Source organism: Medicago sativa, chromosome 3 (assembly GCF_051527215.1).
Source record: "Medicago sativa cultivar Bolivia chromosome 3, Bolivia_mono, whole genome shotgun sequence".
In the NCBI taxonomy this organism is placed as follows: domain Eukaryota; kingdom Viridiplantae; phylum Streptophyta; class Magnoliopsida; order Fabales; family Fabaceae; genus Medicago; species Medicago sativa.
The window spans coordinates 53,829,381-53,840,713 of NC_140751.1; positions in this window are offsets into that span (position 1 = coordinate 53,829,381).

Consider the following 11,333-nt stretch of genomic DNA (forward strand, 5'->3'; position numbering starts at 1 on the left):
TGATATGCAAATGCATGTGGTACCGTTCAACAACAAAATGAGCATAATAGGCTCTTCAACGTGTGAGCACAAAGGCTGCCGGGCCTAAAGCCCCCAACTTTAATGAGCACAAAGGCTGCCGGGCCTAAAGCCCCCAACTTTAATGAGCACAAAGGCTGCCGGGCCTAAAGCCCCCAACTTTAGTGAGCACAAAGGCTGCCGGGCCTAAAGCCCCCAACTTTAATGAGTATGCAATGAACTCAAACTTCCAACAACTTAGACAACAACATGAACAACTCATACGACTCATAATCATGGACAACTTCTTAAATTCCAACAACATAGACCGACTCATGCAACTTCAAGACACTAACAGTCAAAAGCAGGGAACAGCAGCAAGATACAGCATTTAATAACATTTGAATGCGTTAACATCATCTAAGGAATGAATTACATCAACATAAATATCATAGAGCATCATTATAACATTCATGCAACCACACTTCTAATCTCAGTCACCTGAACAGACTTCAGGGTCTATAAAAGCATCCTAAACAGCTCTCTTACTTACTTCTAAGGTCAACTCAAGACTACACGTGCGAAAGGATCGCATCGGGACAATTTTGGGCAACTAACAGCCTAACTCGCAGTGGCGAGTAACTTTGCTCGCAATGGCGAGCAAAGCGTGCATTCTGGGTTCCTAAGTCTTTACTCGCAGTGGCGAGTTATTCTGCTCGCAGTTGCGAGCTTACTAGTCACTCGCAGTTGCGAGTTGCATTGCTCGCAGTTGCGAGCTCTGGGTTCTAGCTCGCAGTTGCGAGTGTTCTTGCTCGCAGATGGGAGCGATGAATGTCAGTACGGCCAGAAACCTAAAAATCACAACTTTTCACCTATATACATGATTCCTTCATCCAAATAGCATCTAATTATCATCTTAAGTAATATCTAAGGTCTGTACACTAATTTTGCATCAATCTAACATCTGTTCTTGATTCATTCATCAAAATTGATCCTAAACCTAATTCTCAATTCTCACCAAAACTTAACCTAATCATGCTAAATTCATCCTATAGAATTATACCCCTAATAATATTGAAAATTAGTCTCACCCTTACCTGATAATAGCAGAATCGCAGCCCTCCTTTGGTCCTTCTCTCTTTCTGACTTTTCTCCCTTTTTCTCCAAAAACGTACGTACTACTTTTCCTAACTTATGTCTGTCTATTTATCTCTCCTTTTTACTCTTCTCACTACTAATTGCTCATCTCACCACGCAGCCCAATCTTTAGTATTTTTATTTTATTTCTCATATCTTATTTTATTTAATAATAAAATAAGTCACACCAACATAACAACTTCACAACATCAATATACTTCACGTCATTCTAGAAAATCACATAATTTATCTATAAATCATGCAAACTATTTAAATTCTTAAATCATATAAATATATATATATAAATAAATATATAAATCCTTATTAAATTAAGTAAATAATTAAGACGGGCGTTACAACTCTCCCCAACTTATAGAATTTTCGTCCTCGAAAATTTACCTCAAGCAAACAACTCTGGGTAAGACTCCATCATCTTACTCTCCAGCTCCCACGTCAAGCTTTCACCAGTAGTGCCGCTCCAAACAACTCTCACTAGAGGTATTTCTTTGCCTCTCAACGTCTTCATTTTGCGATCATCAATCCTCAAAGGTAAAGTCTCCACCGTAAGGTTGTCTCTAACTTGCACGTCATCACTCTGAATCACATGGGACGGGTCTGGAACATACTTCCTCAGCTGCGACACATGAAACACATCGTGCAAATTCGATAAATGCGGTGGTAAGCCAACTCTATAAGCCACCGTGCCAATTCTCTCAGATATCTGATAAGGACCAATAAACTTTGGAGTCAACTTCTTTGACTTCAATGCACGACCAACACCGGTCGTTGGGGTAACTCTCAAGAACACATGGTCTCCCTCTTGAAACTCAAGGTCTTTCTTACGCTTATCATGGTAACTCTTCTGTCGACTCTGCGACGCTTTCATCTTCTCTTGAATCATTTTCACCTTCTCAGTAGTCTGTTGAACAATTTCTGGTCCTAGAACCACACTTTCACCGGTCTCAAACCAACACAACGGAGTCCTACACCTCCGACCATACAAAGCCTCGAAAGGTGCCATCCCAATACTTGAATGATAGCTGTTATTATAAGTGAACTCTATCAACGGAAGATGACTATCCCAAGTTCCACCTTGCTCAAGTACACAAACTCTCAACAAGTCTTCGAGTGACTGAATTGTTCTTTCCGACTGACCATCTGTCTGAGGATGATAAGCCGAACTCAATCTCAACTTAGAGCCTAAAGCCTCTTGCAAACTCTTTCAAAATCTAGAAGTAAATCGTGGGTCTCTATCTGACACAATGCTCGAAGGAACACCATGCAGCTTCACAATGTCTCGAATATAAATATCTGCCAACTGAGCCACATGAAAACTAATATTAATCGGAAGGAAATGTGCCGACTTCGTCAGTCTGTCAACAATCACCCAAATTGCGTCATTCCCTTTAGGAGTATTTGGCAAACTCGTCACAAAATCCATGGATATACTATCCCATTTCCATTCTGGTACATCTAACGGTGTCATCAACCCAGCAGGTTTCTGATGCTCTACCTTCGACTTCTGACAAATCAAACAAGAGTACACAAATTGTGCCACATCACGTTTCAATCCTGACCACCAAAACAGCTTCTTTAAATCATGATACATCTTTGTAGCTCCCGGATGAATGCTCAAGCTACTCCTATGACTCTCTTCCAGAATCATCCTTTTTATCTCATCATTGTCTGGAATACAAATCCTACCTCGGAACCTCAACACACCTTGATCATCGACTTTAAAGTCACCATCTTCAGTTTGATTACTAGCAACCAACAAGTCCACAAACTTAACATCAACCTTCTGTGCATCTCTAATACTTTTCAAGAAATCGTTATCAATTTTCAGCATTCCTAACTTAACGCTCCGAGACGACATTTCACAAACTAAGCTCATATCTCTAAACTGTTCAAGTAATTCAAATTCCTTCACCATCATAGCAGACATATGTAAACTCTTCCTACTTAAGGCATCCGCAACAACATTAGCTTTACCCGGATGGTAATTCAAACTAAAGTCATAATCCTTCAACAATTCGAGCCACCGTCGCTGTCGCATATTCAATTCTTTCTGATCAAACAAATACTTCAAGCTCTTGTGATCACTAAACACCTCGAATCTCGAACCATACAAGTAGTGTCTCCAAATCTTAAGGACAAATACGACTGCAGCTAATTCAAGGTCATGAGTAGGATAGTTTCGTTCATGAGTTCTCAACTGTCTTGATGCATAAGCAACAACTTTACCATCTTGCATAAGCACACCGCCTAAACCCAATTTGGACGCATCACAATACACCGCAAAAGGTTCATCAGGTTTTGGCAAAATCAAAACTGGAGCCGTCGTCAAACGCTTCTTCAATTCATTAAAACTGTTCTCACAATGAACATCCCACACAAAGGTTTTACTTTTACACGTCAACTGAGTTAACGGAAGTGCCAACTTAGAAAATCCTTCTATAAATCTTCGATAGTATCCTGCCAAACCCAAAAAGCTTCTAATCTCTGTAACTGACTTAGGAGTCTCCCATTGTGATACTGCTTCAACTTTAGATGGATCGACTGCAATACCACTACCAGAAATAACATGGCCCAGAAAACTTACCTCGTTCAACCAGAATTCACACTTAGACAATTTAGCATACAACTTCTTCTCTTTCAGCACTTGCAAAACGATTTTCAAATGTTCTGCATGTTCTTCTTCTGTCTTAGAGTAAATCAAAATATCATCGATGAACACAACCACAAAGCGATCCAAAAATGCATGGAAAATGCGATTCATATACTCCATAAACACGCCAGGCGCATTACTCACACCAAAAGGCATCACCTTATATTCATAATGACCATATCGCGTCCTAAAGGCCGTCTTCTGCATGTCTTCATCTTTTACTTTAATCTGATGATAACCCGACCTTAAATCAATCTTGCTGAACACACGTGCACCCACCAGCTGGTCCATCAAATCATCAATTCTAGGAAGTGGATATCTATTCTTTATAGTTACTTTATTCAGTTGTCGATAATCAATGCACAACCTCATACTTCCATCTTTCTTCTTAACCAACAATACCGGCGCCCCCCAAGGTGAAACACTCGGTCTAATGAACTTCTTATCTAGCAATTCCTCCAACTGTTTCTTCAACTCAGCCAACTCAGAAGCTGACATACGATAAGGTGTCATAGACACAGGCTTCGTTCCCAGAACAAGGTCAATAGAAAATTCAACTTCTCTCTCCGGTGGTACATCAGGGATTTCATCAGGGAAAACTTCAGGAAAATCACACACCACCTGCAACTTATCAATCACTGCTTGATTCTCCAAAGATAAGGATGCCATCAAGGAAAACATCAAGATCCCATCGCGTTCTAATTGCTTCAGCTGCTTAGTAGACAAAAATTCTGCTCCACTTTCCTCTTCAGCAGAAGAGAAACGCACCGACTTACTAAAACAATTAATGAGAACATGGTTGTACTCTAACCAGTTCATACCAAGAATTACATCCATTCCACTCAGAGGCAGACAAACTAAATCAATCTCAAAATCACGATCAAACATAGACAAAGGACATCGTAAACAAACAAGAGAAGTAGTCACCGAACCCTTAGCTGGAGTTTCGACGACCATTTCTCCACTCATATCAGACACAGCAAGACCCAACTTAGAAGCACAATCAAAAGCAACAAAACAATGTGTAGCACTAGTATCAATAATAGCAACTAAAGGAGTATTGTTAATATAACAAGTACCTCTGATCAAACGATCCTCATTTTCAGTCTGAGTACCAGTCAAAGCAAACACCTTCCCTCTAGTCTGAGTCTTCTTCGGATTCATACATTGAGACCCAATATGACCCTCTTCTTTGCAGTTAAAACACACAATGTCCGCATGCTTACACTCTGCAAGTGTATGTCCTTTACTGCCACAACGAAAGCACCGTTTAATATCCTTAGTGCAAGCATTACTCTTATGGCCTTTCTCGCCACAAGTGTAACAAACAACCTCAGCACCAGCATCCTTCTTATTTGACCTCCTCTCATCATTAGCTCTTCCTTTTCCTTTGTCAGCAGGAGCACTGTAAGGCTTTGGGCGACTTTGTTGGCCCTTACCCCTCTTCTCACTCATAATCTTATAATGAGCTTTGCTGTCATCTTCATAGATTCTGCATCTGCTCACCAAAGCAGAAAAGTCACGGATCTGTTGGTAACCAATGGCTCGCTTAATATCAGCACGCAAACCATTCTCGAACTTGATACACTTAGAGAACTCAGCATTGTCCCCAGTGTAGTGTGGATAGAACTGAGCCAGCTCCACAAACTTTGCTGCATACTCTGTCACCGACATGTTTCCTTGCTTCAGCTCAAGGAACTCGATCTCTTTTCTTCCGCGAACATCCTCAGGAAAATATCTGTTGAGGAACTCTCTCTTAAACACAGCCCAAGTAATAACTGCATCATCCTGCTCTAGGGTAGGTTGGAGGCTCACCCACCAGTCATCAGCTTCCTCAGCCAGCATATGCGTTCCAAAACGCACCTTCTGATCATCAGTACATTGCATAACTCTGAAAATTCTCTCAACCTCCTTGAGCCACGTCTGTGCTCCATCAGGGTCGTACCTTCCTTTGAAGGTAGGAGGATGATTTCTCAGAAAGGTCTCCAACATTCTCACATCAGCATTCGCACCAGCACCAGCATTTGGATGTTGTCCCACAGCTTGGGCTACAGCTTCCAAAGCAGCAGCAATCGCAGCATCATTTCTTCCAGCCATTCTAGTCCTCTTATAGCAAATAAGATTCGCAGCCTCCAGGTCTCTTCTCTGCACAACACACAACATTTAGAATATCATAATAGTGGTATTCCAACTCCTAAAGACACAACTTGACTCACTACTTGGCCGGACGGACCGACCTGCTCTGATACCAATTGTAACACCCCGTTTTCCCAACATAAAAATTTCATTTAAAATCAGAGTATTTAATTCATAACGGAATGCTACACACTACTTTAACATCTCAAAACAGATAATAATAATTATCCTTCAAATTCAACATCATGAAAAATCTTAAACTGTTGCAGCGGAAAATAGTTCAACATTTTAAAGTCTTGGCACGCAGGCCTTATTGGAAAATCTCATAAATTAGTTCATAAAAGAGACACGTAAGGAATAGCAGTAAAAGCAAGCCCCCATCCCGTTACGTATCAGAGCACCTAGACACCAACTGAGAGTCCACTCATGAACGCCTCTAATCTTTATTACCTGCACATTACCCACGGTCGAGGCAACATATACGCAGAAGGGGTGAGATTTCATAATCAATACATTAAGCATATAATCTAATAAAATGCATTTAACAACTTAAACATTAATAACGTATCAACAGTTAACAATTAGCATATTTTTCATTTCATAACAAATACAATCATCAAATACCATTACTACTTTTCATCGCAAATCATAATCAACTTAACACTCAATTTGACGACACAACTCATCTTTGATCATGCAACTCTATCAACTCAACAACAACTTGACAACACAACTCATCTTTGACCATGCAACTCTAACAACTCGACAACAACTTGACAACTTAAACAACATGAAACTTCTTGATATGCAAATGCATGTGGTACCGTTCAACAACAAAATGAGCATAATAGGCTCTTCAACGTGTGAGCACAAAGGCTGCCGGGCCTAAAGCCCCCAACTTTAATGAGCACAAAGGCTGCCGGGCCTAAAGCCCCCAACTTTAATGAGCACAAAGGCTGCCGGGCCTAAAGCCCCCAACTTTAGTGAGCACAAAGGCTGCCGGGCCTAAAGCCCCCAACTTTAATGAGTATGCAATGAACTCAAACTTCCAACAACTTAGACAACAACATGAACAACTCATACGACTCATAATCATGGACAACTTCTTAAATTCCAACAACATAGACCGACTCATGCAACTTCAAGACACTAACAGTCAAAAGCAGGGAACAGCAGCAAGATACAGCATTTAATAACATTTGAATGCGTTAACATCATCTAAGGAATGAATTACATCAACATAAATATCATAGAGCATCATTATAACATTCATGCAACCACACTTCTAATCTCAGTCACCTGAACAGACTTCAAGGTCTATAAAAGCATCCTAAACAGCTCTCTTACTTACTTCTAAGGTCAACTCAAGACTACACGTGCGAAAGGATCGCATCGGGACAATTTTGGGCAACTAACAGCCTAACTCGCAGTGGCGAGTAACTTTGCTCGCAATGGCGAGCAAAGCGTGCATTCTGGGTTCCTAAGTCCTTACTCGCAGTGGCGAGTTATTCTGCTCGCAGTTGCGAGCTTACTGGTCACTCGCAGTTGCGAGTTGCATTGCTCGCAGTTGCGAGCTCTGGGTTCTAGCTCGCAGTTGCGAGTGTTCTTTCTGGCAGATGGGAGCGATGAATGTCAGTACGGCCAGAAACCTAAAAATCACAACTTTTCACCTATATACATGATTCCTTCATCCAAATAGCATCTAATTATCATCTTAAGTAATATCTAAGGTCTGTACACTAATTTTGCATCAATCTAACATCTGTTCTTGATTCATTCATCAAAATTGATCCTAAACCTAATTCTCAATTCTCACCAAAACTTAACCTAATCATGCTAAATTCATCCTATAGAATTATACCCCTAATAATATTGAAAATTAGTCTCACCCTTACCTGATAATAGCAGAATCGCAGCCCTCCTTTGGTCCTTCTCTCTTTCTGACTTTTCTCCCTTTTTCTCCAAAAACGTACGTACTACTTTTCCTAACTTATGTCTGTCTATTTATCTCTCCTTTTTACTCTTCTCACTACTAATTGCTCATCTCACCACGCAGCCCAATCTTTAGTATTTTTATTTTATTTCTCATATCTTATTTTATTTAATAATAAAATAAGTCACACCAACATAACAACTTCACAACATCAATATACTTCACGTCATTCTAGAAAATCACATAATTTATCTATAAATCATGCAAACTATTTAAATTCTTAAATCATATAAATATATATATATAAATAAATATATAAATCCTCATTAAATTAAGTAAATAATTAAGACGGGCCTTACAGAATTGGTCTTAGGCGTAAACATGAAAGTTTTAGATAATTTTATTAGCTTTCCAGTGGCTTTGGTTTGGCGTGAAAATGATGTTTGGTCTGTGAGTTATGATGAAAATACTACAGGGAGGTCTTAGCAAAATTGTACGGTGACAGCATTCTCTGTTTCATGTTTTTGCGTTTTGTTCATATGTTTCTGTTTTGAATTGATCTTTGTTGTAAACATGAAAGTTGTTGATATTTGTGATATCTTTCCAGTAGCTTTGGTTTGACATGAACATAGGTTGTGGATAATTTATTATGTTTTTACAAAGATACATAGTGAATTATTGTCGATGTTTAAATACGATGTTATATGAAGTTGTTTATGATTGATCAATATGATATTGATAAATATGCTTTATGTGATTCTTTTTTATGATTAAGTTGATATGATACATTTCTTTAATGATGATATGATATTCAAGCACTGTTATATGACGTATTTGTCGCTGTTTGTTGCTGTTGAACCTTGATTTAATGTTATAAGTAAAGTGACGTGTTATAAATACATTAAGTAAATACTTATGATGTTTAAAGTTAGTGTAATGCATTCAATGATGATCATATGTTGTGAACTGTCCATACGCTGTCTATGTTGCTGTTGAGTTTTAGCGAAGATGTACAAGTCGGTCTAAGTTGTCATGATTTAAGAAGTTGTCCATTTTAATGGAATTGAATAAGATGTTCACGTTGTTGTCCAAGTTGTAGGAAGATTGTGTTATTGCATAGTCAGCGATGGGGGCTTAATGCCCGACAGGCTCTTGATGACCTTAGCGATGGGGGCTTAATGCCCGACAGGTTCTTGATGACCTTAGCGATGGGGGCTTAATGCCCGACAGGTCCAAATATGACCTTAGCGAATGGGGCTTAATGCCCTGGTGGTACCACATGCATATTGAAGTTGTCTAAGTTGTTGTTGAAGTTGTCTAAGTTGTTGTCGAAGTGGTCTAAGTTGTTGTTGAAGTTGTTGTTGCATTGTAGATTCGTCATAACTTATATTTAATGATGATTTGATAAGTGATGTTCGATGATGATGTTTTGATTATGATTTAATGATGATGTTTGTTTAAGAAGTTGATTATGAACTTAATTATGAAGTTGTTTTCGATAAATGATATGCTTTGATAATGATACTTATGTGAATTACACGATGATGCTTATGATTATATTTGGTGTTAGACGTTGATGTTTGTGATTAATATATGTGTTGATGTTTGTAATTAATATTTGATGATGTATGCTGATGTTTATGATTAGTAATTGATGTTATATGATGATGATGTTTATGTCTATAATTAAGATGATATAAGATGAAGTGTATAACTAATGTAGGAGATTAATGATGCTAGTTAATGGAGTTTAAGATATGTTAATGATGTTTAAGTTGTTGAATGTACTTTATATGATTTATATGTTTAATATTTTTGTTTTGAGAAATCTCACCCCTCTGCTTGGAAATGTTGCTCTTCGTATGGGTAACTTGCAGGTAATCAAGATTAGAGGCGTCGTGAGTGGACTCCCCACATGTGTGTCTAGGTGCTCTGATACGTAACGGGATATGGGACTTGACTTTACTTCTATTCCTTACTTATTGTTTATGAACTTTTATGAATAAATATTGAACTAAGACTTATGAGATTTTCTGATGAGGCCTGCGTGTCAAAGACTTTTTATGTTGAAAGAACTAATTCCGCTGTGAAGTTTGAATTACTTATGTTAAATGATTTTGAAGAATAAATTGTTATTTATTCAGTTTATGAATTTTTAAGAAGTGTAGCATTCCGTTTAAAGTTGAATTACTCTGATTTTTAATTATGAAATTTTTACGTTGGGAAAACGGGGTGTTACACAAGACACTCGCAACTGCGAGTAACATCGCTCGCAACTGCGAGCCAGACCTTTGAGCTCGCCACTGCGAGTTAGGCTGTCAGTTGCCCAAAATTGTCCCGATGCGATCCTTTCGCACGTATAGTCTTGAGCTGACCTTAGAAGTAAGAATGAGGGAGGTTTAGGATGTTTCCAGATGTTACAGAAGTCTGTTTATATGACTGAAATGATTAGTAATGTTGCATGAATAATGTTATGATGTGTTATGATATTTATGTTGATGTAATCCATTCCTTAAATGATGTTGAGATATTCCAACACTGTTATATGTTGCAAATCTGTTGCTGTTCATTGCTGCTGACCTATAAAGTCTTGAAATTGCATGAGTCGGTCTATGTTGCAAGAGTTTAAGAAGTTGTCCATGATTATGAGTCGTATGAGTTGTTTATGTTGTTGGAAGTTGATGTTCATTGCATACTCATTAAAGTTGGGGGCTTTAGGCCCGACAGCCTTTGTGCTCATTAAAGTTGGGGGCTTTAGGCCCGACAGCCTTTGTGCTCATTAAAGTTGGGGGCTTTAGGCCCAGCAGCCTTTGTGCTCACACGTTGAGGAGCCTATTATGCTCATTTTGTTGTTGATTGGTACCACATGCATTTGCATATCAAGAAGTTTCATGATGTTTAAGTTGTCAAGTTGTTGTTGAGTTGATAGAGTTGCATGGTCAAAGATGAGTTGTGTCGTCAAGTTGAGTGTTAAGTTGATTATGAATTGTGATGAAAATTAGTAATGATATTCGATGATTGTATTTGTTATGAAATGAAAAATATGCTAATTGTTAATTGTTGTTATGTTATTAATGTTTAAGTTGTTAAATGCATTTTATTGGATTATATGCTTAATGTATTGATCATGAAATCTCACCCCTTCTGCGTATATGTTGCCTCGACCGTGGGTAATGTGCAGGTAATAAAGATTAGAGGCGTTCATGAGTGGACTCTCAGTTGGTGTCTATGTGCTCTGATACGTAACGGGATGGGGGCTTGCTTTTACTTCTGTTCCTTACGTGTCTCTTTTATGAACTAATTTATGAGATTTTCCAATAAGGCCTGCGTGCCAAGACTTTTAAATGTTGAACTATTTTCCGCTGCAACAGTTTAAGATTTTCATGATGTTGAATTTGAAGGATAATTATTATTATCTGTTTTGAGGTGTTAAAGTAGTGTGTGACATTCCGTTATGAATTA